We start from the raw sequence: 26,882 nt of genomic DNA on the forward strand, positions 1-26,882 counted from the left end.
GTCCTCGGGAGGCTCCGGGAGGGAGAGGGGGACAGCAGGAATCCTTCCTCTCTGCAAATGCAGGATTTGAGCCTCAGAAGTGCAGCAGGTTCTGTTGGCAGTCACAACAACCCCTGGGTCCTTGGTGGGAGATCTCAGATGGCTGCAGGTGGGGCTGCAGATTTGGGGGGCTCCAGGACCCCTCTGTGCACCCCATGGCACCCCCTGCGTATGGGGCCATCAACATCACACCAATCTACCTCCAAAATAAATTCATAAATACTTGTTGTGGTGCATCAGAACCTTTGAAATACCACTTTATTTTTTGCTGTCTTGAGAGAAAGGCAGATCAGTCAAGGTTAGAAGTCCATGGCCAAGGAGAGCTCGGCTCGCCTGGCTGCGGGTGTCAGAGCAGAGCCCTCGTCCCCGTGCGTGTCCTGCTGTCCTGGGACAGCATTTGCTGGTTTGGAGACACCTCTTGGTGCCCACAGCTTGGTGCTGAAATAATAACATCCAAGTAAATCTAATGGATGGCTGGAACTGAACACTGGGAATTCCTGGCAGCGCCTGAGAGCGCAGACAGCGTCTCCCCCAGCAGAGACAGGACTGAGTGCCCGGAGTTGTCTCCCGTGTGGATCCCATCAAAACCGAGTCCTAATGGATAGGATCAAGGCCAAATTCCATTTAATAAAAAATGGCAGGAATAACTGCAAAAATAAAGACAAACTGTCAGCTCAGATTTGGCAGGAAGTTGTTATTTTTGCAGGAATAAAATCCAGCACTAATAGAGATGGTTTAGTGATTTTTAAAGCAGGTAATTTTGTGGCAGGGCTTGAATGCACAGAAATTATATTGACAATAAAAATTAATTAAACGACTTCTTGTGGGTTTGTAGTTTTTCTATCTGACAGCAGCACAGAAAATCTCTGAGTAACTGGATGATCCTTAAGGCCCCTTCCATCCCAACCGATTCCACGGATGATGATGCAAAGGAAATTATCTTTTTTGAGATGTGTCTACTATGGCTGCAGTGGAGGATTTCCAAAGGAGGAAAAGATGTTTTGATTCCCCAGAAAACCTTGGACAACTGGAATGGACAACTGGAAGTGACTGCCCAGGGAGGTCTGGAGCACCCATCCCTGGAGGTGCCCATCCCTGGAGGTGTCCCAGGAATTCCTGGAGGTGGCACTCAGAGCTCTGGGCTGGGGACAAGGTGGGCTCTGGCACAGCTGGGACTCGCTGGGCTGGGAGGGCTTTTCCAACCTCAGGGATCCTGGGATTCTCTGAACTGGGAGCTCATTGCCTGTTTCACCTCCTGCAGCAGAATGCTGGTGTCCCGGGTGAAGGGATTTTGGACTTCCCAGGATTTTGAAGCTGACACAAAAATGAATTTTCCATCTGCCTGCAGTGCCCAGGGTGGCAGCAGCCCTGAGGGAGTGACAGCTCGTTTGGTCTGGTTTGGCTAAACTGGAAATGTGGAAATGAGGAAATGAGGAATGGCCTGGGGTTTTCCAGCCCCATGGAGGATCCCAGGGCAGCTGCACAAATCCTTCTCCCACACACCAGGATCTTCAACACCTCAGTGTGAAGCAGGAGCAGAGCAGAGGTAATGGAGTCCCTGGAAAAGCCGTTTTCCTTCTTCGGGAATATGTCAGTGATGTGGTAAACTGTGAAGAGCATTAAATCCATGAAGGAATGAAATAAATACCAAATACAATTTCTTCCCACCTGTGAAAAATGTATTTTTGCTGGGGAATTGAATTGTCGTTAAAAAAAAAGCCTCCCACCCCTGCGCTTATTTTCTCAGGAAGAGTCTCCTTGCATTTCAGAAGAGGATAAAATAACTCTGAGCACAAAAGCACCGAGGAATGAGTCTGTAAAATGTCCTGCTCGAGCCCAGCCGAGCTTGTGCCGCTCCATCTGGCAGTGAAACGCTGGCGGTGCCTCCTCAGCCGTGCCTCCCATGGCTCTGCTCTGACAGAGCTGGGCGTGGAAACACAGCCCGGGGTGATCCTGGGTGTGCACCTCAGCTTCAGATTTCCACGTGCAATGGCTCCTTGCTGGCTCTCAGGAGCTGAGCCTGGCTCCAAACTCTGCTCAACGCCGCGGGCAGAGCTGCAGTGGGGCCGTTCCTGGGGATCGTGGAGTCACCGAGGTTGGAAGAGACCTCCAGGATGAAGTCCAGCCTTTGGAGCGGATCTGGGGCTCCTCTGACCCCCGCCACAGCAGCTGTGACAGCAGGGACAGAGCGCAGGAGGAGCCAAGGGGCTGCAGCCCTGCTCCGCGCTGGGAAGCGGTTCCAGCAGCTCATTAACGATGGGGGCAGCTCCCGGGCAGGTGCCTGACCCGTGGCACCTGTGTGCAGCAGGTGCTGGGCCAGACTGCAGGCAGCGCTTCGCTGATAAGCGCTGCTCAGCCCTGCTCAGCCCTGCCTTCTGCTGCTGCTCACAGTGCGTTTGTCAGCAATGAACGCGTGTGCTGTGCGTGCTTCTCCCGCTTCCCAGAGCAGCTGCGGCTGCCCCTGGATCCCTGGCAGTGCCCAAGGACACTGGGGACAGCCCGGGACAGTGGGAGGTATCCTTGCCATGGCAGGGGTGGCACCTGGTGGGATTTAAGGTCCCTCCAACCCCACCCATTCCAGGATGCCGTGAGCCAGCGCTGCCCTGCAGGGAGCCTGGAAGTGTCCAAGTGCTGGGTGAATTCCCTGGGATGCTGAGCACAGGGAAGGGACATGTTCGGGTAAGTGACAGCCTGTCACTGCACTGAACAAAACACTCTCAGGAGCTAGAGCAATTTTAAAAATAGAAAGCAGGGAGCAAATGGCCTGGCAGGGAGAGGCAGCCCTGGGAGAGATGGAATTGGCTCTAATGGGCTCAGGCTGTGCTGGGGATGGAGGGCAGCGAGCTGCGGGGGGGAGCGCAGGGCCTGATCCCTCCTGGCCCTTTTAGCAAGGTTCTTTTTATTCCTAATTTGGACAGAGAACTTCCCCAGCCTTGTTTGGGTGCCACGAGGGGCTGCTGGTGCTGAGCTGGGTGCTGCTTCTCCTGGGGGTTGGTGAGGAACAACAGCAAACCCAGGGCTGCTCTGGGACCTGCTTTATATTGCAAAATCTTGTATCCTAGGAAATCTGTCAGGCCTGGGTTAGACAACAGCTGATTTCAAAAAGCAGTGCACGACCTGACTCCTGCCTGCAGCGGGAGAGTGCTTGGTGGAAGCCCAGGGAAGCAGAGGTGTGATTTTTAGCTGATTTTTATCCCACTCTTTGCTCTTGGTCCCATGAGCTTCCCCAGGGAGCCCCAGGGACCCTGCTGGTGCCCAGGGACAGCCCTGTGACCTCCCAGTGCCCAGGGATGTGTGCAGATCCACAGGAGCAGGCTCTGGCTGTGCCTGTGCTCAGCTCTGGGGGAGCTCCTGCAGCCTCTCACACTTGGCAGGTTCACGGTCAGAACAGCAAAACAAGGTAATTTTTATTTTTTTTTTTCCCCTCTGCAGGTTATTTTTTCCCTCTCATCTTTCTCCTAGTGCTCACATAAATCAAGCAAAATGTGGTACAACTGGAATCTGTTTTCCTTAACAGTTGGCAAAGTGGTGTCTGTGCTATTGAACCTGAATCCTTTGGCAGATGCCAAACCCACAAAGCCCTCCCCGTTTTATTTTAAAGCCATGCTGCTCATCCTCGTTTCAGGCGTCACAGATATAACAGATATATTTGGAAGACATTGTTTGGGTTTTTTTGATCTATAAAATACAGCCTGTCATAGAAATGGGTGCGTAACTCAGCAGAACTTGTGTGTGATGTATAAATCCTTCACAGTGAGGACTGTGCTAAGGATTTGTCTTGGGAAAGGTGGCCAGAAAGGGTTTGACCCCAACCAGGGCATCTCTGTGCCCATATAACACAAAAAATATACAAATTATTGCAGTGACAGTGCATAAATAGCTGGGCTTTGCCTGGAGTGTGTTTTTAGGGCCATTACCTTGGGCCTTGGCTCGTGTTCTTTCAGGGACAAACACAAAATCTACCTGGAAATAACCAACCCCACTTTTCCTCCCAGAGCTTTGGGAAGAGGAATTCTGTGGGACTTCTGGCAGCGCTAACGAAGTGTCTGCTCCTGCAGAAGAGGATGCTGTCCACCTGTCACAGGGGCTGGCCTGTGGTGCCAGCACCGCTGAGTTCCCAGTGCCAGCCCTGGCTGCCCCAGGGCACGGGCGGAAGGTGCCCGGGGTTTGGGCACCCCGGTGCTGTCGGCTTTGCTCAGGCGGACGCGCCGGTGCTGCCAACAGCACCCAGGGAAGGGGATCTGGGAACGTTTGGGGGGAAATCTGGTTTGTGCCCTGGCAGAACAGAATCTGGCCCGGGCAGGGACTGAAGGAGGAGGAGCTGAGCTGGGAGAATCCCACCCCTGCCGGGGGATCAGAGCCTTTCCCTGGCAGTACAGAGGGGTCAGTGAGATGGTGAATGCCCGCCTGACAAAGCTGATCCCTGCATGGCAGCAGGAGAGCCCTGCACAAAGCCTTGTGCCGAGCCTCTCAGGCCCAGCTCGCTGAGCTCAGCTTGAACCGCTGAGCCAAACCCAGCCCGGGGATCCCGGGCACTGCTGGGATGGATCCCAGAGCAGGCAAACCCAGCCCAGGATCATTGCTTCCTCTTCGTGTTAGAACCGCTTGCTCAGGTTAATGAGTTGATTTGTTTTTCCCCTCCACTTTGCACTCTATCATTCGGTCTCTCCAAATGGGATTTTAAATTCACACCTTGTTGACAGGAACATGATTGTGGGGATTAGAGATCACAGCCTGGCTGGTGACTGTGACACAGCAGCCAAAAGCCACAAATAGAGAGATGCGGGTAAAAGCAGGAGTGGGACCATGAGCTTGGTTTAAGGTGTGATCACACTCTTCGGACTTCATGAACTGGCACCTTTTTGTAAAAAAAAAACCCCCTACTGTTACCCTGGTTTTTCTGAGTTTCTTTATTAGCCTTTTGATTTTCATAAATGGAGTCAGATCTTTTAGTTACTGTACAATATTAGAGCAGTTTTTTACCTTTCCCACAGAAGTAATATAAACAAATCCTTTGTTTTTCATTCTCTGTCCTTTGTTTGCATATTTCTAACCTGAAAACAACTGTAACTGACAATTGGTCTGGCCACTGAGGCTGAGGGGTGGAAACCCCAAAAAGCCAATCTTCTGCTGGACCCACAAATGTATAAAAAGTAAAAGAATAAACAAAGGGGTCTCTTCCTCTCTCGGTTTTCAGCTGTGAGCTGGGATCGGAAGGACCTCTGCCTTGTGAAATCTCTTCTTCATGTGACTGCTTTGTGTGTCTCTGTGACACCCTACCCCAATAGAAAAGCACTTAAAATTAGAAATTTCTTAAAACCTTGCAGACACAGAGCTGCCTCAAACCCCAAAACACAAACCCGTGGTTGAACAGTTATTTTAATGGGAGCGGAGGTCTCATGGCAGCTCCTGGCTACAGGAGCTGGGATATTAAAAGTCACACAAATACAGTGGCTACAGCAGTAAAATGTGCTCTGGGATGCTCAGGACATTCCCCATACCTTTCTCCAGTCCAGGAAAGAGCCTAAGCTTGTGACCCATATATTTTACCGGCAATTTAAACATTTTCATTCATTATGTTGCTTTGAGAAGTGAAGGGAGACACGTTAAAAGTGAAGAGATCTCCTGCTCTCTATGTAGAAATACTCATTGATACAAAAAGCTGATGAATGAAACCTTAAGCAGTGAAAAGTGATGCTCATGTGCTGTGTGAAGCGTAGAAGGATAACTCCCCGTGCTGGAGACCATCCCTGATCTCCCTGTGCGCCCATCCCGTGGGGGGTTTGGCACTTCCCAACCCTCTGCAGTGTTTATTCCCTAACCCCGGGAATCATTGGCTGGTTTTTCTGGCATTCCCAAGTGTTTGTTCCTTTTCCCAGCGTCTGCCACCCTGTCCCAGCATGAATTCCTGCCTGGCAGGGAGGTGATGAGGTATTGATGAGGAAACTTGGGAGGCTGGGGCTGGAGCTGCGTGGGGCAGGACCGGCCCCGGTGCTGCTGCCGTGTGTCAGGGCTGTGCACCTGCTCCTGGTGAGTCCTTAAAGGGACCTGGGGCACAGGGGACTCTGGACGCGTTGAAAAGCAGCCAGGTGCCCGAGGGCTCGGGCCAGGTCTGGAGAGGGACCCGCGCCCCAGAACGGCCCAGGTGGCACCGATCTCCCCTCGGGGTGGAACCCAGCCTGGGCCCAGCCTGGGAACCCTTCCTTCTTCTCCCACGTTAATGACTCTAATTAATGAGACCCTGCAGTTGTCTCGGCTCTCCCACCCATGGTTTTGTCTTTAGCTTCTCTCCGAGTTGATTTTTTCCCCCATGTGCTGTTCTCACGCGTGGTTCTGTACATTAACAGTTGGGAGACGACAGTTCTATATCTTTTTAAAAATGTTCTCTGGGGAATTATGCTTCAACCAGGGAAAACTATGTTTCATTATCAAAAAGGTTTCAGGCTTTATCACGGTCTTTTTGTTACAGTTGTCATGGAGGTTTTTATTATTATTGTTAAATTGAATACTGGGGAGGAACCTGTTCTTAAGCCTTTGCACAAGAACTAAAATTTAAATCCAGATAAATCTGCTCTGTTTGTAAAAGTGACTTTTTAAGGTTAACTGCATTTAGTTCCAATCATTGGAAGTGCAGCTTTGTTACTTTATCTGAATTAGATAGCGAGAGGTTTTGCAGCTGTAATAAGGGAGGATTGAACTTGACTTTTAAATGCAGATGGAATGTCTGGCAGTTATTTTTCAGGGCCTGATTTCTTGGTAATCACAAGAAACCCTCCATGAGGCCTCACGGCGCTGCTACAGAAACCCAGCAAGGCTGGAGCCTTTTGGAAATGACAGGGAAAGAGACCTCAGAACCACGGGATGGGATGGGATGGGATGGGATGGGATGGGATGGGATGGGATGGGATGGGATGGGATGGGATGGGATGGGATGGACCTTAAATCCCACCCAGTGCCACCCTGCCATGGCAGGGACACCTTCCACTGTCCCAGCCCCAGTGTCCAGCCTGGCCCTGGGCACTGCCAGGGATCCAGGGGCAGCCACAGCTGCTCTGAGCTGCTTCCAAGAGGGCTGGAGGTGGATTTTGTTGGTATTAAACCCCAGATCTCCCGTTTGGGTGGGACCACGGCGTTCCCAGCAGGAGCAGCCTGGCTGGGGACAGCCCTGCCCTGGGGGGGACAGGGGGCTGATTGTGATTCTGCATTAAACCAGCGCTGCCCGGGCGCCAAAGATCCCCGCGATGCAACAGCTCCCGGATTCTTGGGGCTGCGATGGAACCTGAATGAGCAATAAGGAGATGAAAAACTCGGCTGAGAGCGAGCTCCTGCAGCTGGGAGTCACCGCAGCGAGGAGCAGAACCTCTTTGAAATGTGGGTCAGATCTGGCAAAGGGGTTTCAAACGGTTTTGTCTAAAGAAAATAAAAAAAATAGGAGAGGAGTAGTTTGAAAATGTCAATAAAATAATAATTCATCTCAGCATATTCAGGCTGCCAGACTTCAAGGGAGCACCCAGTTCAGAGAAAGCATGAAATGTAAATACTTTATGTAATGTTGGCTGTGACCATCGGCCTCATTATGCCTCTGAAATTCGTCATTTTTGCCTTTGGATGGTGAAATTTGTTGACAATCAGGAGGAAGAAGAGTCCCCCCGGACTGCTGCGGTATGGTGCTGTGGGAACCTTCCCTCTAATTACGGCAGGAAGGCAAATTGCAGGAGGCTTTTTAAAATAACAAGAGAAGATAGTGACCTTTTTTACAAAGGCTTTGATGAAAGATGTGAAAAAATGGAATTCATTAGAATATTTCTAATTTCCTGACATTCAAATAGAGGAGACTTTCTCAATGTGCATCTTCTCAAACATTTATCGTAAAATGCCGCCGTTTAACAAAGGTCCCTGGACTCTTTGCATGCCAATGAACCCAAGATTGAATTTAGCAATATAAACCCAACAGAAGGAAAGAATTTCTTTCTGTGTCTACAGTGCTGTCCTACAATTCATTACCGTGGTGTAAATGCCTGAATGAGTTCAGTCTAAAGGTGCATAAATGCATTTCAATGAATTTAAAATTAGGACTATTAAAATAACTCTGCAAATCCCCTAAGAGCATTTGGGGGCAAAATTAAATTCAGGGCACAGGCAAAATATATTTAAAAAAAAAATAATATATATACATATATATATATATATAAATGAATGATTATATATGATTGCAACATTATCAAGTTTGGGGTTTTATTGAGATTAATAAGGAACCACAAAAATAATTCTTGAGGCCTTTTCCAGGAGTGCAGGGAAGATGAAGAGCGGCGTGCGAGGGCTGTTTGCTCCGGTTTGGTGCCAGCTGGGTTGGGGTTGAAGGCGGTGTTTGGGGGGTTTTGTTCGGCTGGAAAACCCCAATCGCACCCCACGGCTCAAGGCTTTGTTTAGGGACACAATGGGCCCGTCCCTGCTCTGAAGAATTCCCGTGCAAGCAGGAAAAACAAAGGGATTGGGCAAGAGGCGTTATCTCCTGCTGCAGATGGAAGTCCGGAGGCAGAGCAGATGAAGGGAATCTCTGGGAGGAACTCCCAGGCTGGGAATCCCTGCGGAGCCACAGCACCCTTCCCCAGCTGGGTGTGCTCCCGGGGGACGCTCTCCTCTCTCCGCCTGCCCCTTACCAAGGCTCGAGACCCTCGCCCTGGTTTTCCTGGCGCGCTCCCAGCATCGCTGGAGCAGAGGTTCTCCCCGTGCGTTGTGACAGCAGCTCCCGCTGGTTTTCCCGGCGCGCCGGGATGGATTCCTGCTGCCAGGCCATGTGTTGGCACAGCGAGTAGAGGGACTTCTTGGGCACCTATTGCTGTTCCCTGACAAAACTGGGCTTCAAACTGGAACGTTCAAAATACCAGTATTTTGAACCAAAAAATACAAGAGTGTTCTGGAAAAAAAGAGAGAGAGTCTGAGACTTGCTCTTTTGTATGTTTCTCTATTACCAAGCTTGGCTCTGGGGGAGAGCTTGCTTGCTCTCTTGGCAACGCGGAGGAGGAGGTACACACAGCTTCGCTTCACAGCAGAGCTGGGGACTCCCACCCCCCCTCACGGGCTTTTTCCCTTGCCGGGGAGTCCGTTTCGCGTCGCTGATCAGGGGTCATCCAGCGATGGGGGACTCCTTCTCAGGTCACGGCGACTAAATAAAACTGCTTCGGCGGACCCCCGTACCCCTTGAACTAGTCTAAAGTGCGACTTCAGTCTTGGATTTTACTTTGGATCCCTGCTTTTCAGAGTCTCTTGTTCTTGAGTTGTTCCCAGAATTCCAGTGTTCTTTTTATTTGCATATTCAGATGCTATCCGACAAATGGGAGCACAGATACAGGTAATAAGGTGAATTCTTAATTAACAAACAAGTAAATAAGGTGATTAATCAATATTAAAACAGGAATAAGGCAAATTCTTTATACAGAACTAGCATTAACAATCTTAATGGAATTACTTAACAATTAAGTAACTAAAACATAGATTATTTGAATAGAACTTATTTATAACAGGAGGAAATTAACGTTGTCCCCTTTAGAAAAGACAAGGAAGGAAGGGGAGAATAAGAAAGGAAGGAGAACACAGCAATGTCCCCAGGTGCCACCCGGCGTGTCCTGGGAGGGAGCAGGGAAAAGCAGGAGGGGAAACGGGGCTGAGTGGGAGAGTCCTGACAGGGGTGGGGTCTGTTCCCTAGGGAGGAAATTCCCCAATCAGCAGGGGCTAATGGGAGAGGGGATAAATGAGAGAGGAGCAGGGTGGGGAGGGGAGAAGTGGTCTGGGGAAGAGCAGCTGTGGGAAAGGAGCCTTGGTGCAGGTAGGAATAATTCTGGCTGTTTGGGGTGGTTGGTGCTGGTGTGAGGTGGGTTTTCAGCTGTTGTGATGGCTGTGCTTTTAGAGTTTGTTCTTTGGATTGAATCTCAGCACATTATCTCAAGAAAAAACCCTTTAGCTTTCCTCTCCGGGGGTATTTTAGTGCTTTTACATGGTTTCAGAGTTCCCAAGAATGTTCCTCTCCTGCTGTGGAGTATCAGAGGCCTGAGTTTGTCCCCAGTAATTCCCATCTCCACCCTCTGGCTCCTCAGACCCCACAAATCTGTTAAAGAGCCCCTTGGAGTGGCAGAAGGCATTTTCAGTCATCTCCTGCACCCTGATGAGAGGCTTTGCCAGGACCTTGCTCTGGGGCTTGGGAGCTGAGTGGAACCTCTGCCATTTCTGAATGTAAATTTGTAGGAGCAGCGGAAATTCAGGTGCTGCTTCTTTTATTAGCGGAGTGTGACGTGTCTCACGCACACGTTGGAAAAGGCTTTCACTTCAGAGGAGGGAAAGGAGCACTTTGGAGTTCATGCTGTGAATTTTCTACAGACAATGACTCTAAATGCACGCTTTGTAATGCGTGACTTGATTTATCTTAAAAAAGGGCTGCATTATTAAATTTGGGTTTGTCTGTGCAAACAAATGTGAGTTATTTTGCCAGCTCAAGTGTTTTCTCAGTCACCCATAAATAAGAAAGCGACTTGAAAGTACAATTGATCAGCAGTGATGCATTGAGTGTTTCCCTACAAGGAGGGCATTGAGTTGGGAGTGCTGTCGTGTTGTGGATTCCTCCCTCATCCACAGAACCCCTTTCTCCTTCAAATCTGCATTTCATGACAATATCTTTGTTTTCCGTGAATGATGTGATAATTCAGATAAATCTGTGCTGGCTGAGCAAAAACAGCACTGAATTGTTGTGACGCAGAGTGAGCGTTTGTTCTGTGGGGCTGTTTGGGGGTGCTGTGCTGGGCAGGTCACCAAAGCTTTCCAGGTGGATTAAAAAGGAGCTCGGCTGGTCCTGGAGAGGAACAGCTGGGATGCTCTTGTCCTTTATTCCCTCTCAGCCCTCCTGAGGGTTTGGGCTGGTGCTGAGCTGCTCCCACCTCTGCAAGGGAAGGTGCTGGGCTGGATCCTCAGCCCAGCTGGTGCTTGTCCAGGCTGAGAAATGGGATGGGTTCATGCTCAAGGATCCTCAGCCCAGCTGGTGCTTGTCCAGGCTGAGAAATGGGATGGGTTCATGCTCAAGGATCCTCAGCCCAGCTGGTGCTTGTCCAGGCTGAGAAATGGGATGGGTGGATGGGTTCATGCTCAAGGATCCTCAGCTGAGCTGGTGCTTGTCCAGACTGAGAAATGGGATGGGTTCATGCTCAAGGATCCTCAGCTGAGCTGGTGCTTGTCCAGACTGAGAAATGGGATGGGTGGATGGGTTCATGCTCAAGGATCCTCAGCCCAGCTGGTGCTTGTCCAGGCTGAGAAATGGGATGGGTTCATGCTCAAGGATCCTCAGCCCAGCTGGTGCTTGTGCAGGCTGAGAAATGGGATGGGTTCATGCTCAAGGATCCTCAGCCCAGCTGGTGCTTGTCCAGGCTGAGAAATGGGATAGTGGATGGGTTCATGCTCAAGGACACCCCAGCAGTGGAAGGCAGGGCTGGGCATCCTCTGAGCCCTTCTGTCCTCAGAGTGCACTGGAGGCAGGTTTTGTTGAACAGCACTTGTGTTTAAGCAGTTTCCCAGAACAGAAGGTGTTTCCTTTCCAAGCAGGGTGTGCAGGGCCCCGTGCTGCTGTGCCAGGGGGTGTTCAGTGCCCGGGCTGTGCCAGGTGGATGCACTTGGGCCCGCAGGGTGCCAGCCCTGTGCCAGCCAGGCTTCTGGCTGGGCTGCCCCAAGGAACAGCACTGCCCTCAGCAGTGAATTATCCCAATATCGCTGCAGATCCGTTCCACCCAGCCAGGGCAGGCTTCCAGGCGGAGCTGGTGCTGCCAGGGGCTGCTCCCTGCTCCTGTGCCCCCGCTGCCATCGCCTGTCCTGCCTTTGCCTGAGGGGCCGGAGCTGGGACTGGATCCCAGGGGGTTCTGGCGGGATCAGGTGTGCAGCTCTGAGGAGATGCTGGCGGTGAAACCCAAGTTTGAGAGCTGTGTCCTGTCGGGAGAGCCCTGCCAGCTCACCTGGGCTGGGCCAGGTGTCCCCAGAGGGACAGGGTCTGTGTGCCCTGCATTGCACCGGGGAAATAATGAGCAGTAAACAGCCAGATCAGCCTGCATTACAGCAAGTCCTCTCCCTGGCCTATTTTTTTCCCTGCCTGGAGAATATTAATGTACAAATCAAAGGAATATACTTAAAAGTGTTTTAGATAACCAGCCTTGTTAGGGAAAGGGGAGGGAAGGGTTTGTCATTATGCAGTACAAAAGATTGAGGTGATCCTGACACAGAGAAGGGGAAATAGGCAGGAAAAGATTCCAGTGACCTCCCCTTTCCTGGAGGAAGGAGCAAAGCCTTTGGGTGGCTGCTCCAGCCCCAGAGCACCTGCACAGCAGGAAAATGGGCCCGGGTTGGCTTTGAGTTGCCACTGGAAGATGTGGTTACCCATCTCAGCTAGGTCTCAAAATGGTGTGAAAGGGGAGTAATTATCAGCAGGGGAGTGTTAGAAAACCCAAAATAATTTGAAGTGAATTTCTATCCAGGGGTTCTGCTGTGTGGGAAGGTCTCTCAGGCTGGAAGGACCTGTAACATCAGAATTACTGATTGCTCTGGGGGAGAAGAGAGTTAAAATGCGATTTCAGTGTTTGCAGATTGGCTTGTTTCTCAGGGTTCTGTGACTCCTCATGGCAGTTCCCATGCTGGGCTGTGAGGAGCTCACTCCCTGCAGCCCTTGGGTTTCCATTTCTGTGCTCAGAGGTGCTCCCTCCCTTTCCCCCTGTCCCATCTCCCCATCAGTCCAGTGCAAGCAGGAGGAATTCCCAAAATGTTGCCTCTCAAGGATCTCTGTTCATCCACTTTGCAGAAGATCTGGCTGAATGTTTTCTAGAGACTTCAGCGTTTCACAATTTTCTCCGTACATGAGAAGCTCCACTGTAAGATCTTTCTAATCTCTCAGGTTTCAAAGCTAATGGCACCAGGCTAAAATTACCCCATTAAATATCAATTAACATAAATCATCACAAGATGCTGCTCAGATTAAATATGCTCCTACTGGGTCTTTCTGTCTGGAAATATAACTGAGCAAAGAAATGTTAAAATGAACTGACTTGGATGCTCCAAGGGTATTTTGGGGGGTCTTGGCTGAGTTTGTGACTGTTTGCATTAAAATAAAATAACCCTCCACTGTTGCATGTTCTTGGGTGTGGCTGTGGCCTGCTCCAGGGGATGGGCTCAGACTAAAGCACAATTTAAAGGTAATAATTAATCCTGGGTCACATTGTTAAACTGCACTGGCTCTTTGTGTAGGAGAACTGTCTGAGGTTTGGTTGAGTTTAGCTCACTCTGGAAGTGGATTAAGCCTGATCCAGCCTTATCCTGAGTGAGCGCTTATATAAAAGGCTGAATTGAGACAGTTTAATTTCTTAATTGACTGAATTAGGATTTGAGTTTTTGCCATGTGGGCAAGTCCTGGGTGGTTTTGGTGACTCCAGGGCCACAGCAGAAGAATTGCTGTTACATGCGTGTGTGTTTAATTTTGCAAAACAAGTTCTGCTATCTGAAAATGTGAAAGAAACTCATGTTAGGAGGTGAAGGAGAGCAATGGGGGAAGAATTAATCTTTTTTTTTCCTTCACTGGTGGCTGCTTCACCCATGTCTGGCAGCACAAGCGACGCTGAATACATGTCATGTTTTCCAGCTGATTTCTGGGTCACTTCTCCCATGGCTGCTGGAAGTGACTAAGCAGTATTTAATCTGGTTTAACAGATATGCAAAGCAGGGATGCTGCTCTCCCTGGAGCGGGGCTGGGCACACATCCCAGCTTGGCTGGGCTGCTCCTTCTCCACGTGTGTGACCCGTGGGAGCCCGGGGCAGCCGCTGGAGGCTGGGGAAGCTCGGGGGAAGCAGTGGTGCGGGAACATCCACTGGGAGGCCCAGAGACTGGGGGAGGTCTGGTTCATAATCCTGGCAAAATTTATTGCCACAGACATGGAATCATGGAATGGTTGGGGTTGGGAGGGACCTTAAACCTCATCCATTCCCACCCCTGCCATGGCAGGGACACCTCCCACTGTCCCAGGCTGTCCCCAGTGTCCAGCCTGGCCCTGGGCACTGCCAGGGATCCAGGGGCAGCCACAGCTGCTCTGGGCACCCTGTGCCAGGACCTGCCCACCCTCCAGGGAACAATCCCATCCCAGTGTCCCATCTAAACCAGCTCTCTGTATCAGTGTCTGCTCAGGGAACGTGGAATGCCCTGCCAGTGCCACGGGCTCCTGGCACAGGCCCTGCTCACGAGGTGCGAGCCTTTTTGGGGTGCTTTGTGTGCAGATAACCATCAGCAGCTGCAGTGCTGGGGCAGCCTCAGCCACATCTCCCCGCTGGCAGCTGCTCCGGCAGGCGTGCCCGTGGCCGTGCCCAGCCCGGGCAGCACAAAGGCTGACTGACCAGTGCTGCTGTGTGTGACTCACCTCGGGGCAGGCGGTGCCAGTCCCAGGGGCTGTGAGCCCCTGGCAGCCCACGGGGACCCTGCTGGCACAGGCCATGGGCTGGCACAGGCCATGAGCAGGACGTGCTGCCGTTTGCGCCCTGCCAGGAGGCTCTGGGGCACCTCGGCTAAAAGGCACCCCTGAGACAAATGGGAGTGAGTGAGTACAAAACAACAGCAAATATATAAATAAAGGGAAGGCACGTGCTGTTTTTATTGTCCGTGCATTAATAATGCAGCAGCCTGTGCTTTTCAGAAGATGTGGCTGTGAGGTTCAGGTGGCTCCAGTGACAGCAGCACAGACTTGGCACTGAGCAGGATGCAGACTCAGACTTCAGATTGCAAAAAGGAGGGGACTGGACTTCTGTGGCTGGAAATTTCCTCTGCCTGACTGGGTATTATGGTCTTTGTCTTTGCATTGGTAGCTTGCTGTGACTCTACAGCCAAGCTGCCTTGGGCTAATCTGTCTGGGAGTGAGTAAGAGGTCAGATGTTGCTCAGTTCAGATCTGTATCACTGCCTTGGATCTGAGCAATCCTGGAGCAGGTACCGAGGGGAGATGTTTGTAGGGTTGGGTTTCTCCTTGCCTGGAGGCAGTGAGTTGATACCAGGCTGAAGGTTTGATGTAAACACAGGTGAAACCAGGAAATGTCAGAATCCTCTGCTGGGCTTGGGCTCCCTCGCTGCCTGTCTGCTCCAGTAACAGAGCAGGGACAGTGGGAGCTCATCTCTGGGAGCTGGAGAGTTGCACTTTTTGGGATAAACACCCATTCTCGGCGGTTCTGAGACACAGAAGGGTTTGGGTTGGAATTAAATCCCACCCAGTGCCACCCCTGCCATGGCAGGGACACCTCCCACTGTCCCAGGCCGCTCTGAGCCCCGATGTCCAGCCTGGCCTTGGGCACTGCCAGGGATCCAGGGGCAGCCACAGCTGCTCTGGGCACCCTGTGCCAGGGCTGTTCCTTTATAAGACACTTCTGATAGTTGCAGGTAACTGGAAAAGAAAATACAGAGGGGGGGAAAAAGACAAACCAGGTGGATGAGGACACATTGGAGTATGATTCACCAAGAGCTTCAGTCAGGGGCCAGCGCTCACCCTGCTTTGAGCAGGTTTGATGAGAGAGCTGCTTTCATCTCTATTAATCATGTGGTGGTTGTTTAGGTCAGGGATCGGTTGTTAGAGGAGCTGTTATTTCTGGAGGTGATAATTCAGAGGAGTGAACTGAACCCTGCTCCCCGCTGGCCCCATGTCAGGCTCAGGTGGATCCAGGCTGGAGCTTCGGGAGCAGCTTGCTGCGCAGCTTTAGTGCTTCTGGCTGTGTTTGCACATTTTCCGCTTTGCGCCCTAGTTCAGATAACCTCGGTTCTCACTCGGGTGTTTTTGGGATGGATGTTCTTGCCTGTTCCTGCTGTGGGAGGGGGCAGTGCAGGTGCTGGCAGGTCCAGGCAGGCAGGAGGTTCCTGGTGTGATCACAGCAGCGCTCCGAGGAGCTCCGCCTGCCCACGGGGAGCAGTGGGGATGGAGCATTCCTCCTGCTGTTGTCCTGGAAAACAATTTTGCTTTATTTTTCCAAGGCAGAACTCACCACTCAGCTTCTGTTCAGGTCGTTTCACACCCAAACTCCTTTTATTTCAGAGAAGCTGTAACTTTTTTATGAACTTCTGTGGGTGATGTAGAATATTATCACAGCTCAGTTATTTTCTCTCCTCAGTTACGTGGGAAACCAGAGTTCAGCTGGTTTGGTGATGCATCCCTGTTATTTTGTGGGTTTTTTTCTTTCCCACATCCCATGAGATTTGCGTTGAGAGACTTGTTAGGTGAAATCTGCTGCATCACAGGCTTGATGCTGCTCAGCAGGTCAGGCTGGACGAGTGCAGTATCTCCTGGAGCTGGGTTCCTTTGCCCGTTCACCTCTCCAGCCGTGTTTCCCATGCCCTGACAGCTGTGTGGGGCGAATCCACGGCTGGGGCTTGCTGCACCTGTTTTCTGTGTGGGGTGGGTCTCAGGTGATGCGATGTCACGGAGGCACAACTGGGGGCCTTTTGCATCCCGGTTTTCCATCACCTCTGAGCGTTCGATTTCACAGCCACGTAAGATTAAGGCTGTCTCAGTAATACCCTTTAATTCTGCCTCATGATCGAGCTCATGCTCTGCTCTGATACAGATGCTGACTAATTTGCAATATTGTCTGAAGGAAAGATGAGGCAGAACAGGATCTGCAGCCTTTCAGGAGAGTGTACACAGATTTTATTTTGGTTCCCTCTTTCACAGCGGTGGAGATGACTTAAGAAAAAAAAAAAAAAATTAAGACATGTATTTTGCTTGCTGTAAATGTAAATATAAATCCTCATCAGCAACTGTGTAATCCGGCAATGATCTCTCTTAAATTGAAACAAATAATAAATTTTGTGAATAGAGCTGAGGATTGATGGTGTCATCCTTGCAGGCAGTTTAGATGTAAAGAGTTTTATATTGACTATGCAAATCAATGTTGAAATAGCACCAGAAGGGAGCCAAAGATAAAAGAGCTGTTAAACCTTCCTGTGAATTCTTGCAAATCAGCTCCTGAGCCTGCAGCAGCTCCTCATGCTCTCCACCTTGGAGGGCTGGGTTCTGCACTGTGCTTTTCCCTCTGCTGGGGCACTTGGAACGGCTCTGGAGCAGTTCCATGAGGATGGAATATAGGTCAGTGTTGTCCTTAATGCAGTGTTTATTTATCCAGAACGTCCTGAAGGGCCTTCCCAGCTCCCAGAACACGCCCAGGCAGCTGTGTGCAGCTGTGCTCGCTCTATCAGCAGCTGAGCGGCCCTGGCCCTGCCCCAGCCCTGCCTGCAGATGAGGGATCCTCCCGTGAGCAGCCACCCCACGCTCCTGTGCTCAGGAAACACACGTGGCTCCAGTTCAGCTCAGCTTTCCCTGCCTGCGTCCCAGAGAACGCCCGAGGCCAGGCTGCGGCTCCGAGGAAAGGATTTCCTCATCCCCCTGGGTGTGCGAGACAAGGACCCGAGGGTCCTGCTTGCTGCCGAGTGGAGCGGGAGCCAGCAGTGCCCTGGCAGCCGAGGGGACATCCGTGTCCTGGGAGATGAGGAACAGCATCCAGGGAGGGACTGTCCTGCCCTGCTCTGCCCTGGGGGGGCCTCACCCCAGTCCTGGGGGTGGTTTTGGCTGAAAAAGACAATAAAGCCCTTGGCGAGTAGCAGAGGAAGCCACGGAGGTGGGGAGGGGTCTGGAGGGGCAGGTGAAGGGTGGCTGAGGGCACCTGGCTGGAGAGAGGGGACTGAGGGGAGACTGATTCATCAGGGGCTGCAGCTCCCATCTCTGCGCTGTGACAGGGACAGCACCCAGGGAGTGGCTGGAGCTGTGCCAGGGCAGGTTTGGGTTCGATTTTGGGAAAGGTTCTTCCCCCAGAGGGTGCTGGCACTGCCCAGGCTCCCCAGGGAATGGGCACGGCCCCGAGGCTGCCAGAGCTCCAGGAGCCTTTGGACAGCGCTGCCAAGGATGCCCAGGGTGGGATTTGGGGGGTCTGTGCAGGAACAGGGGTTGGGATGATCCCTGTGGGTCCCTTCCAGCTCAGGATTTTCCATGGTTCCACGAGTAACTGGCACAGGCATTGCCTTGCAGAGCCGGGGTTGACTTGGGATCCAGCCCTCGCCTCCTGCATCTGTTAATGTGGCTCAGCACAAAAACCCACTCAGTTTTGTTTAAAATCCTACTTTTGGTTCAAAACCAAACGACACAGCATGAAATGCTCATGTGGGTTGGTCCCCTGATGATCCTTCAAGTAAATTAATCTGAAAAATGAGGGAAAAAAAAACTTGAAAAGACCCTTAAAACATCCGCATCCCTAAGCACATTATAATGAGTCTTTCTCAAGCACAAACAACAGAAACCTAACTCCACCCTCTGCTCTTTTGACAAGAAAAGCAACATCAAAGCAGTGGAGGAATTGTCACCGTAATTACCGCTGGCAGTGTCGTGGTTAGGCGGGAGCCGTGCTCCTGGAGGAGCTGGGATTTGGGAGCGGGGGCCCGCTGAGGTTTGCGTGCCTCCCTGAAGGTGCTCCCGTGAGTCCTGAGCTGAGTTTGAGCAGGGAAGGCATGGATTTGGAGCGAGGGTTTGTCCTTCCCTTCCTTGCCAGGCCCGCTGTACCTGACCTGGAATCCCTGCCAGCAGCATCCTCCCCAAATGAGCTGTTATTTCGGGCAGCGCTGGAGATGCAGGCCAAGGGGATGCTGCAGATCTCGGCGCTCCCGAGTGCCAGACTCTGGGTTACCGCTCTCCCCAGCGGTGTGCTGGGCGGGCTAATGGCCATGGACACCCTCTGACTGCTGTGCTGCATCAGGGACTGTCTCCTGGGTCCTCAGCCTGGAGATCAGAGGCCAGTGGCACCTGGTCTGGATCAGGAATGGTGTGGCCAGCAGGAGCAGGGAGGTCATTCTTCCCCTGTACTCGGCACTAGTGAGACCACATCTTGAGTGCTGTGTCCAGTTCTGGGCCCCTCAGTTTAGGAAGGATATTGAGATGCTTGAGCGTGTCCAGAGGAGGGCAACGAGGCTGGTGAGGGGCTTGGAACACAAGCCCTATGAGGAACGTTTGAAGGAGCTGGGGTTGTTTAGCCTGGAGAAGAGGAGGCTTAGAGGTGACCTTATTACTCTCCACAACTTCTTGAAGGGAGGTTGTAGACAGGTGGGGGTCGGTCTCTTCCACCGGGCAGCAACTGACAGAACAAGGGGACACGGTCTCAAGCTACGTCAGGGAAGGTACAGGTTAGATAGTAGGAAAAAATTTTTCACTGAAAGAATAATAAAGCACTGGAATTGTCTTCCCAGGGAGGTGGTGGAGTCACCATCTCTGGATGTGTTTAAAAAAAGACTGGACATGGCACTCAGTGCTATAGTCTAGTTGAGGTGTTAAGGCATAGGTTGGACTTGGTGATCTTAGAGGTCTCTTCCAACCTCATTATTCTGTGATTCTGTGATCGGGGTGTGGAGTGTGGGGCAGTGAGTGGCAGACCCCCAGGGCAATGGTGGAGTCCCTATCCCGGGAGGGATTTCAGAGCCGTGTGGATGTGGCACCTGGGGACACGGGACAGTGGTGGCCTTGGCAGTGCTGGGTTAATAATTGTACTCGGTGATCTTGAAGGGCTTTTCCAGCCTGAAAGATTCCATGATGCTGGAATAAAAGATGTTTTTGCCCCTGGTGTGCCGGGAGGGTGTGAGCTCAGTGCCAGGAGCACATCTGTCTCTTCCACAGCCCTCGATAAGGAAGCAGGGAAGGGATTTTGCATCCCCTGTGCTGGAGCAGCCTCTGGGTTTGATGCCTGAGGTTGTTTCTGAAGAGCCAAATTCCTGTGTAATTCCTGTGGAAGCACTCGAGTACCTCCTGGTGGGAAGGCAGAACCCAAACTCCTGGGCTACATGTGCCAGGCTGGCCTTGGGTGAAAAAGAGCTGCCCAGGGGCACACGTCATGGTGACAAACTCGTGGTGGACCAGGTCAGTTGGGAGGTCCCACTGCCCCAGGTCTGGCTCTGCCACCCACCCTCCGCTGGCATAGAAAAAATCCTGGAGCAGTTGGCAGGATTATTTGTAGAGTTAGCTGCTGTTCGGAGTAAATAACTTCTGAAATCTGGCCTGATGTTATCAAAGAGGATATTTCAAAGTGGTATTTATAGATTCCCGGTATTTTCTGCACCCTGCTTGCACCGTGAGCCTCTGCCCCTGCGGGCAGGAAAAGTACCGGGCAGAAAATTCCCAGGTAAATGAGGATGTGCTAATGGAAGTGTGGGGTTTCAGTAAGCGGTTTTTGCGTGTTGGAAATGTGCGACAGGTGCTGGGATTGAAGTGACCCCCAGGGGGGAAAAGCTGATTTTAATGGGACAGAAATTACACGGTGAAACCTTCTTCTTGCCGCATTTCTGCAGTGCCCAGCAGCACGATCCCCCTCATTTCCGCGTCCGTGGCCCTGCCCTCCTCTTCCTCGTGTGGAGAGCTCTTAACTGAAGCACAAGTGCCAACACAGGGTGGGTCACTCTCCCCAGGGTGAATACATCAGGTGTTAGATCTTTGTTTCTCAGATGTTTTCGCTAAAGAAGCCTAATTAATCAGCCCAGCAGAATGACTGAGAGGCAATTTCCCCGGCTGAATAACCGAATTTCTGTGGTACAGGCCTCCAGAGGGAAATACTGACAAACCCGGTGACTTTAAGTGAGGCTGTCACACCAAGCACGGTGATATTTTAGCCTTCATCCCTCTCCTGCCCGCGGAATAGAGATGCTTGTGCGTCCTCATCCATCAGCTGACAGCCTCCTGCTTACGGAAATGGTGATGATTTGACATCAGGCCACTTAAATTTCCTTAGTGGCTGGGCTGGGAGCCTCTCACATTTTTCACCACTCTCCTGCACCTTTCTCGCCTTTTTTTTTTTTTTTTTTTCCTCGACAAGGCTGATACTGGATCTCACTGCGGCGATAAAAGTGCACCAAGCTGCACATTCCACAGGGGAAAGCTTGCACTGGTGCTTCCTAAATGGGGGGGTGTGAGATGCAGGAAAAGAAGGGAGCTGCAAGAAGTTGCTGTAATTAGGCGGGAAGGTTTAGGGGTCTCTGTTCCAGATTGCTCAGGGATTTATCCATTTCACTCCCAAAGCCTTCCAAGGATTGTGTCTGGAGAAAAGGTTTTCCTTAATGGCTCTACAGCTTTGTGCACGAGTTTGCAGGCATCCAGCATTTCTGGGGCATGTTCTGGTATGAAGCTGCTCCCTTTGGGACTCTCAGAGCTGAGGGAAGGGTTATTTTTAGACTGAGGTGGATTTTTGAACCAAGCCCTTTGCATCAGGTGCCGGCCTCACTGTATGCCAGCGCCCAGGGGACAGAGGGGGTGCAGGGCCACCAGCCCACCCCGAGAGAGCTGGGGAAGGAAGGATGGCAATTAAACACTTACTGGCAAAGGGCTGAACGCTGGATGGCTGTGGGGAACATAAAAGTTAATGGAAAGTAATTTGGCAACTTCATCTGCAGGTTGGCAGGGATCCAAGTGGATCATAATTGGATTTCAGCTGCTTTTGTGTACTCAGTCAGTGAGATACCCTGCAGAAAGTCACCCCTGGCTCTCACGGGGAGCAGGGCTGGGGGCTCTGCAGCGCCAGCGCTTGCAGCAGTTAGCAGGGGGACAAAGGAAGGTTGGAAGGGATTTACAGAGGTGGATGGATACAGACCCTGCTCTGCAGGGACGTTTGGTTTCCTGTGGTGGCAGTTTGGAGCTGAGGCAGTGGGGGTGTGTCACCTCCCCTGAGCTCTGTTTTCAGCACGGTTTGGCAGAGCCCTGTGCTGGTTCCAGAGGCGCAGCTCCCTTGGAGTGCTGTCCCCTTGAAGATAAAGACAGAAGTCTGACCCAGCACTCACCATTTCTGCTCATAACACAAACTTCATCAACCTCCCAGCCTTGGGAGCGCACTAAACTCTCTCACAGTGTAATTAAATTCTGAGAGTGCAATTGTCTTGCCCTTTCTTTGAGCTGGTGTCAGCGTCCTTGCTCCAGAGCTCGGTGCTGCGTCCCGTGGCTCTGCCTCAGTGGTGCTGTTACGTTTTCACCAGCGATGGAGATTACCTGGGTCAGGATGTGCTGAGGATGTGAACATCACCGGTGCTGGGCACTGTGGTGTCCATCCCTTGTGTTGAGCTGCTTCTCTTGAATGTTCAGAAACACCACCGTGGGACGCTGGCGGTGAAGGAAAGTACTAATTTTAGATATAATTTTGTCTTTAAATGCATTTCTCAAGCACTGTTGTAATTAAGGCTCTTCCCAGGTAGTTTCAAGAGGTTCTTTACCATGTGCGGGCAGTTTATGTCTGGGTTTATTTTCCTTATGTAATTGTTCATTCGAGTGAGTCGTGTGTACATGGAGCCTGAAGAATCCAATAAATAAATAAATGGATGGAGATCACTGTTGAGCTCCTAACATAGGTTTTATAAGTCAGATTTAATTTAGATATTGGGAAGGATTTTCTGAGGGAGGGTGGGAAGGCATTGGAACAGGCTCCTGGACCCTGGGGCTTGGAGCAGCCTGGGGCAGTTCCACAGACACATTCCACACATTGCTGGAGCCACCTAGCACAGAGCTCCAGACAAATGGCTGAGGGAGGCTTTGGTGCTCCTAATTGTTTATTAGATGTTTTATGGAGTCCTCTGCCTTCCCAATCTAATGTCATTGGCAAGATAAGAAGGAAGGAAATATTAAGAAATAGTCTCTCCCCGCTCCTAATGCGCCTCTTCGTGCTTTATGTGCCTCTCTCTCACTCCTGATTTCCTTGGCATCAAATTGCCCTTCACCATGCTGAATGATGCTGGGCACTGAGGGAGATGTGGCTGTGGAGAGGGAAAATAAAGTGTCAGGAGTGAAATAGTGCCCTCATTGTAATGTATTATCTAATTAGTGGAACTGGCTGCAAACTTCCCTGTCTGGGCTGCACAGCTCTGCTCTCAGCAATGGGTTATTTAATATAAACCCAGCAGCCCTGGCAGGCTGTGAGGGGCTCAGGCTCCCTTTAGGATGTGGGGCTGAGCCCTGTCAGCTGTGTCACCTCCCTGGAGATGGCTCTGGCTCCACCTGAACTCCGGAGGGGAAGAGTGTGCCCAGTTTAGGGGCTAATTACTGCAGCTGGGTTAATTGCTGCTGTGGGGCAGGAGCAGGGGGTGAACGTTCCCTGCAGCACTCCCAAGGGAGGCTGTTTGCCCCAGGAGCCAGGATCATGCCTCAGCAAAGTGCAGTTACTTTATCCACCAGGATTCCACCTTCTGAAGCAAGGGAGAGGGATAGAGCGCTGCCTTTCTCAGTGGTCTGAAGATTAAACCCTCCTGTAAGACCTGAGGCAGCTCTTGCAGAATGCAGGGCAGTGAAAAGCTCCGGGTAAGGAGCTTAGGCTGTAATTCCAGCCGGGGGCTGATAAGGGAAGCAGTGATCAAAGCACCACCACTCTTTCAGGCCTGTATTTACCAAGCTCCTCTGGCACCAGGCACAGCTTCCCCTGTATTTTGTATTTCTGTGGAACGACAGAAAAAAGCAGGATACACCCTTTAATTGGGAGGTTTTAATGCCCCCTGCACCCACCAGTGGAATTTGATATTTCAGGGAGGTATTTGTCTTGTCCCAAAAGGCCAGCAAGGTTTTCCCCGCCGCTGAATGCAGCCACAGCAGCTGTGGTGGCATCCCTAACACACCAAGGAGGGGCGAATGTGGCTCCCAGCACTCCTCTGGCTCAGAGCCAGAGCGAACTATCCAGCAATTCCTGTAAACTTCTTAAATCCATTTCTCCAGGCAACAGAGCGAGCAGAATCACTCAGATTAAAACAGTTTCCCTCTCTCCTGCAGTCATTAGCGGCAGTAGTACATTCCCAAAGTTAGCGTAGAGGCTAAAGAAATAAATTTAGTTACCAGAACTCCTGCGGTGTGAGCGCACTTATTTTTGTATCTTTTATAGCTGAAGTCTTGGAATGTCTTTCATTAAGAGAATACTGATCATCCATGTAGGTTATCATGGCTTTGTTGGCTTTAAAGCCTCTGAGAGTTTTGGAGACGGTAATAGAAAGAAGTTCTCTGATGTGCCAAAAATAAAGATGTGACAGTGTTTGACTTCAGTGTTTGAGGTGTTGGTCCTGCAGCCCAAGAGCTGCTGGGACTCAGCTCTGGCAGAAGCACAAGTACCCTGGAGTCACAGCAGTTTCTCTGAGGAAAAGCAGCCAAGAGCTCTGGTCAGACGTTGCTGCCAATGTTATTTTTATAGATGGAGGAAAAAAAAAATCCGTTATACTTAAAAATGAGGGGAAAGTCAGGTGGATCAGGGGACAAAGCAAAACTGCAGCTCTTGCAGGGAGTTTGTGAGGAAGGATGTTTGCGATCCAGAAATCAAAAAGAATAAGGAGCCATTCTTCCTTTGAGCTGAGGAGCTGCAGGAGAGTCAATGAACATCAGAAATCATTGTGCTCTCCGCGGCTGCTCTGGCTCCTGGAGCACTCCTGATGAATGGGGGATTATTTTCTGCCCATCCCGAGTTTCTGGCTCTCTGGAATCCATACTGATGATAAAGTGTCACATAACTCTCCCCGCTGTCGAGCGCTTGAGGCAACAGCCGTAGATTCACCCAGTGCATCATTCCATGAGATCCAGAGGCCCGGGGAGCTGCTCAGCCAGCAGTGGGACCCGGGCTCCCTCCCCAGTCTGGGATTCTCATCCCAGCCCCTGGCAGACCCGGGGGCTGCTGGGCTCTGCCGGCCTGGCAGCTCAGCTGCCGTGCTCCAGGAGTCCTTCTGTGCCCTCGGAGTCAGGACAGAGCCGACAGGGCAGGATTTGGGGCTGTGAGAGGTGGTGTCTGCCTGTCCCTGTCCCCAGCTGCTGCTGCTCACTCCTGCACATCCAGTGCCATCCTCCCTCCCTGGAGGGCTCTGAAGCGAGGCAGCTCTCGCTGCTTTTGTTGCTCTGTTTAGCCTGACTGCTGCGGTTGGAGCATGGAAATGTTCACAGCTCTAGAGCTGGTGACTTCACATCTCCACGGCAAACCAAGAGAGCCAGAGAGGCTTTTAAAGCCCAGGCTCTGCTGTAATCTCTCACACGGTCCCAGGAGTCATTCAAGGCTCCCTGGCTGCTCTCTGAGGAGTGGGTGTGTTTGCTGGAGTCTCAGCTCCAGGAGATCAAGCTCTCTGCACAAGTTTCCCTCTGAATGCTGTGGTTTTTGATGTGTGCAGGGAAGGTGGGCGTTGGAATTGTTCCTTCAGCCTGAGGGGAGCTGCGCTGTCTCGGTTTGGGGGAAGCAATCCGTCCGTGAGTGTCTCCTACCCTGCACTGTAGTTCTTTAGTGTTGGCACAGCACTCCGAGGTGCCTCTGCTGGAGAGACTATTAGATCTAAAATGCATTATTGCTCGCTTCTGTAACCGACACAAATCCAAAGTGCTGCTTTGGCAGGAAGAGCACTTGGAAATATTAGATTTATTGAGAACTGTGTCCTCCCAGTCAGTCAGTTGTGGCAATGAAGTCTGTTTGCATTATCCTTCCCGCAGGCTGAGCGCTAAATGGGGCTGTGCTGCCTGCGGAAGCAATTCCCTGGTGGCAGGAGACTGACTGGGGGTCCTCTGCTGTGGGGCAGCTCTGAGGAGAGGCTCTGTTGTTGCTGATGATAAACCAAATCCAGGAGCTCTGTCCAGCACTGGGGTCTCTCTTCCTGTCCCTCCTCTTTCTGCTTGCTGTGCCTCCAGTCGGCCTCACCGGGTAAATGTGATTCTTCCAGAGGGGAATTGCTGTCTCTGCTCAGCGTGGGGATGGGTGGTTGGGTCCTACCAGCTGGATCCCGGAGCAGTTTTAACACGTGGAGCAATTTTGCTGCGATGCTGCCAGGATCTTGTGAGCAGGATTTAAGGCAAGCAATTTTAATTTCAGTCAGGAAGTTTATAATTTCCATCTTGTGCTGGAGTTACATCTGAGAGCCATGGTATCAGATGCACACAGCACTCGGGTATGGCGTTCAGCAGATCTCAGAGCAGACATCATTCAGACTATCCGGTTTGCAAAGATAATTTTTGAGAAGAACTTTATTGATTTAGAGTAATGTTACGGAAAAGTGACTCGTCTCTTTCCAGAGTGACTTACGCTCTAACTGACTGCAGCACTGGATACTCCATAATCTCTCCTTTCCCCATGGAATCGGAGACTGGGAAATCAGGAGTGTGCTCTGGCTGTTTCCCCAGGAGCTGTGCAGATATCAGGCCTCATTACTGATCTAGTTCTTGTCAGTTAGCAGACCTGGGAGGGCTGGCTGGTCTCTGAGGGGCAGGGAGCACTGGTGGTGCTCGGTTTGCTGCTGCCCTGGTCTCTGAGGGGCAGGGAGCACTGGTGATGCTCAGCTCAGTTTGCTGCTCCCCTGGTCTCTGAGGGGCAGGGAGCGCTGGTGGTGCTCAGTTTGCTGTTCCCCTGGTCTCTGAGGGGCAGGGAGCGCTGGTGATGCTCAGCTCAGTTTGCTGCTCCCCTGGTCTCTGAGGGGCAGGGAGCACTGGTGATGCTCAGTTTGCTGCTGCCCTGGTCTCTGAGGGGCAGGGAGCGCTGGTGATGCTCGGTTTGGTTTGCTGTTCCCCTGGTCTCTGAGGGGCAGGGAGCGCTGGTGGTGCTCAGTTTGCTGTTCCCCTGGTCTCTGAGGGGCAGGGAGCGCTGGTGGTGCTCAGTTTGCTGTTCCCCTGGTCTCTGAGGGGCAGGGAGCACTGGTGGTGCTCAGTTTGCTGTTCCCCTGGTCTCTGAGGGGCAGGGAGCACTGGTGGTGCTCGGTTTGCTGCTCCCCTGGTCTCTGAGGGGCAGGGAGCGTTGGTGATGCTCAGCTCGGTTTGCTGTTCCCCTGGTCTCTGAGGGGCAGGGAGCACT

At 51.6% G+C, this 26,882-nt stretch overlaps 1 protein-coding gene across 4 annotated transcripts in view; it reads left to right on the top strand.

The window, feature by feature from the left end:
* The window catches only part of GRM7 (glutamate metabotropic receptor 7), a 183,271-nt gene that overhangs the window by 10,822 nt on the left and 145,567 nt on the right, over positions 1-26,882 (top strand). The window contains exon 1 of one of the 4 annotated variants that reach the window (XM_058422244.1): positions 9,832-9,865. The exons of 2 other annotated variants lie outside the window; for them this stretch is intronic. The gene's annotated coding sequence lies outside the window, so the exon portion shown is untranslated. Of the gene's footprint in view, positions 1-9,831; positions 9,866-14,568; positions 14,646-26,882 lie in introns of those variants that run through there. One more of the 4 variants, XM_040076400.2, reaches the window with a different exon arrangement.

Source organism: Hirundo rustica, chromosome 12 (genome assembly GCF_015227805.2).
Source record: "Hirundo rustica isolate bHirRus1 chromosome 12, bHirRus1.pri.v3, whole genome shotgun sequence".
NCBI classification, from domain to species: Eukaryota; Metazoa; Chordata; class Aves; order Passeriformes; family Hirundinidae; genus Hirundo; species Hirundo rustica.